This window comes from Lepidochelys kempii, chromosome 10, assembly GCF_965140265.1.
Source record: "Lepidochelys kempii isolate rLepKem1 chromosome 10, rLepKem1.hap2, whole genome shotgun sequence".
In the NCBI taxonomy this organism is placed as follows: Eukaryota; Metazoa; Chordata; order Testudines; family Cheloniidae; genus Lepidochelys; species Lepidochelys kempii.
The window spans coordinates 9,471,971-9,476,304 of NC_133265.1; positions in this window are offsets into that span (position 1 = coordinate 9,471,971).

The window sequence follows — 4,334 nt, forward strand, 5'->3', positions numbered from 1 at the left end:
CCCCCTCTGCCGCCGCACAAAGCCCGATTCACAGGGAGCGCTCCCCAGCTGCAGCCTATATAGAGGGGAGGATGTCGGGGCTGTGCTTGCAGCCACGCCTCCAATTGAGACTCTGGGGAGAGGGGTGGGGGAGCGAGGCTTCTGCAGCCACTAAAAAGAGGGGGGAGGTATGTTCGTTTCAGCACCCTAAATAAACGCACTGCAGGGAACGACACCCCCCCACCCCCCGGGAAACTAACCTCCCTTCCCCCCAGGCGTTTTTCTCCAAACAAGCTCTTTAATTGACAAACATCCCAAATCTGCTATGTGCCTGGGTTGGGTTTTTTTTAATTGCAGAGCGAGGATTAGTGGCTTGATGCAAATGGGTATAAAATAGTAAAAATAGCCAAGCGGAAGGCAAAGCAGATCTATTGGCTGGAAATAGGCAGCCAAGGAAAATAAGCAATGGATTTAACAGAGCTTCAGGTCTCTTCGGGAGTCTTCTAATATTTCTAGTATTGCATTGAAACTGTAATCAAACCCAAGCACTTGTTCATTTCTTCGATGTATGGGTCTTCTCTTGCGTTTCCCTTGGGGGTGGGGGAGTTGGTGGGTGGTTGTTAATAAAGTGTCACCTCCCACTAAGCACTATTTAAGGTGCACTGATCCTTAGCATATGAATGATCTGTGCTGCCTGCACCCAGAAGGCCCAATTCTGATCTCACTTACACCAACTTTAAACCAGGGCCATTCCAGTGGTTCAGTGGAATTTCTTTGGGTTCTGAGCCCAGCATAATTCAGCACTCTATTTTCCATCAGTGCCTGGGCTCTGGGGATGCTGATGTTTGTAATTACTTCAAGAGGTATTTCTGGGGTCCATAGTTTGGAAACAAATAAATACCACTGTGCCCAAGGGTGAAGTTTCACTGGGATACCACAAATCCAAGCAAAAACTATGAGCCTCGAAGAGTTTCAGCTTGTGGAGTTCCCTTGAATTTTTCCTTTAGGAGTGGAGGGTCGGAGTTGCCTCTCCTGCCTTTGGATTTGGCCTGCAGAACCAACCATCTTTCCAGACCAGCTTGGATCTTGGAGGATGCACCAGAGGTCAATGGCTCTACACCAGCTCTGAACTCCCCAGTTTTGCCAATCCAAGTGCCATGGATTCTCTGGGATCCTTCACTGGGGAGGTTCTACAGTATGGAAGGAAAGGTTCAGGCAATATTAACTTCCACTGTTTCTGCCCACAGTTTTGGGAGGGGGAAAAGTTTGCATGAGCCAGTTCTGCCCTGCCCCCTATCACTGCCTCTGTGCTGAACCCCCCCGGGAGAACTGAGGGGACAGAGAAAGCATGCTAAAAGCAGGCAAAACTTCCCCTTCCGTAGGAGTAGGCTCACATCTGCCTCCTGAGGGGGCCTTGGGAGAGTCATCAGAAGCCAGAGTTCCCCAAATCTGAATGAACATTTCCAGGGAATGGGGGGAATTGAGTGGGAGGGTGTTGTGATTTTCCTGGCATCAGGAGTCCCTTGCTAGAATCCCCTGAGTTCTCTGGTGGCTCAGTGACACCTCAAAGCCCTCCTCCCTCCATGAATATATGTTCCATGGAGGGGTCTATAGCTCCACTGGGGGCATTCTGCTTATCACAGCCTCAGATCTAACCTGGGTCTGATTGTGGCCTTAATCCTCAAAATGCTCGCTCAGGCCAATAGTCCCACTTACCTACCTTTTCCCCCCAACCCGAGCTATATGTCCTCACATGTGCTTCCGGGGGCTGATGCTCAGCTATAGTAAAGCCCCTTTGTGCTGCTCTGGCAGTGTAAAAGGACCACACAATGGGCATATGTGGCCCCCTGAGAATATTCCTGTGCAGGGGGACTTCCTGGCTGGATTGGAGCTGGCATAGGGACTCTTTCCTGGCCCTCCTTCTAGCCCCTGGGGTGGGGCATGTCCAGGATGCACTGCACTATGGCTTTCCTCTGTTTCCTGGGCCCTGTAGGGGACCTTAAGGCTGTTATAGCACACAGTGGGGGGCTGAACAGACCCTATGTCACCCCAGAATACAAGAGGTTCAAAGGTCGCTTAAAGACACCTAACCACTCCCTTCTCTCCCCTCCCCCAACTGTTACTGCCCCAAGTGAAGAAGCTGAATAACTGAGCATCAACCTCCCTGAGGGGCACAGCTCCAAGGGCCACTGGGTCAAATTCTGCTCTTGGGTGGGCTGCCCTCGGGGCACAGATCCTGCCAGTCAGTGCAGCGACCCCAGCGAGTTCTGTTGGGGCAGGATGGTGTCAATTTACTAGTTATTCCAGATTTACCCTCCAAGTATTTCCAAGCAGAGTCTGTCCTAAAATATAGATATATTTTTAATTTGGGTTGAAATAAGTGTTCTGAACCCATTAAAAAAATCCAATAGCCAGTTTCATTTTATTTAATGAACACCCTCCCCCCTTGTCTTAAAGTGATAAAAATCTACGTCTTCTCACCAATCTGTTGTTTCACATTGACATTTGGGCCTAATGCTGGTCTATCAGTACCATGCTGGCTTTAGGACTCTGCCAGCATCTAGCAGGGTTTAGGCACGTAGCTGTTGGGAGCTGAGCTCTGAATGGCTCGGCTCAGCTTGGCTCGGCATGGACTGCTGGCTCCACTCGGAGTGCAGCAAAGCAAGGCCTTGCAGCCCCCGCAGGCTAGTGTAGCACAGTGCTAAAACTGAAAGCGACAGTGTCCAGTTAAAAATCATGGACCAGACCATCCCATCTGCCCTTTGATGACGGGAGAGGAAAACCCATTCCTTTGGCCCAAACAATGGCGGAGGCCCCTCTCTCTGACACTGAGGAAACTGCCATGTGTGTGTTGGCCCTCATCCTCCAAGGTACTTAGGCTCCTAACTTCTATTGATTTCAGGCAAAGTTAGGAGCTTATATACCTTTGAGAATCTGGGCTTCAGTGGCTTGTGGGGCAGGGGAATGCAAGGTAGGTTTGAGGAGTTCTGGGCCAAGGGAAAGCTGCTCATTATCCTTCTCTAAACCTGCCAGAATCTGGTAGGGGCTCCTGCTCTGTGCTCTCAACCCCCTTGGCACAGTCAAGGAACCAATGAGAGCGTGTCTTCTGAGGGGAAGTGTGCTGCCAGGGTGGACTCAGGGGGGCACTAAGGGGGCACACAAAGCCACTGGGCCTCTATGTGTATATTGGATGTACTCCCTCAGCTGAAGACATTGGCAGGTTGGTGGGGGGGGGGACCGAGCTGCCCACTACACAGGAGGCAATACCCTACCCCTCATGAGGAGATGATTCTGAGGTAGCTCTCTTTTCCCAGCCCTCCCATGGGTTTTCCTGCAAGAGTCTGGGCTTTAGAAGGAATTCCCTACAGGTGTCATTAATTGCTAGAGCTTTTCAAAGCATGGCTGGGTCACTTTAGAAGGGTTTGCTTAAAGCTGCTGTGTGAATCATGCTCTCAGAGTTTCCAGTGTGAATAACCCTAGACCCAAAGAGAAAATCAAACCAGAGGGTGTTTCACAAGTATTATGCAAAAACATTTGTTTTGCTTGGGGTCAGTGTAGGAAACTCCAAGTTGTCTCATGTTTGCATGACTAAGAATTGTTGTTAATTACTGGTCCCCAATTCATTCAGAAAGTTCAGGAACTGTAGCCAATCCTGCAGTGAGCCTGGGATGGACTCTGAGGTAGTAACATCACCAGAAATCAGGTGAGTTTTGTATGGGGTGTGTTTTTTCTGCAACATTGTGCATACTTGGTTATTAACTCCAGGCATTATTTATGTAGCTAGAATTATAAAAGTCTAATGTACTATCCACTGAATATGCATATTGTTTATTTTTTGTGTGTCGCTCAGCTTGGACAATGAAACTAGACTAATCAATTTAATTTTCTAGTTTCTGATCAGTGACATGGTTCTCAGTGGGTATCGAACTCATGAGCTTTGGCACCAAAAACTACAGGCCTTTCGCTGTAGCTAAAGGAGAACTCTTTTTTAACTGTAAATTGCAGGCTTTTGTCCTCACCAGGGCCAGCCAGTAGAGGGAGACATGGTCAGATTCACTAAGACAGTCTGTTATCTATGCTGATGTCCCAATCCTTGTCAACCATTTGTATTACTCATTCAACCCATCTGATTTAAATATATTTATATTACGTTATCACATAGTAATGTTCCCCCAGGAGGGGGCAAGCTCTGGGATGTGCACACAGTAGGGGACTGGAAGGGCCTTTTCCCGGAGGAAGCAGCTGGCCCTCTTCTCCCATCCATGCTCTAGACAGAAGTCACCAGAGCACAATCTCTTCTATTGTCAGCACTCCAGCATGGTGCCATGGTGCCACTGTGGGTTTGGAGTTAACTC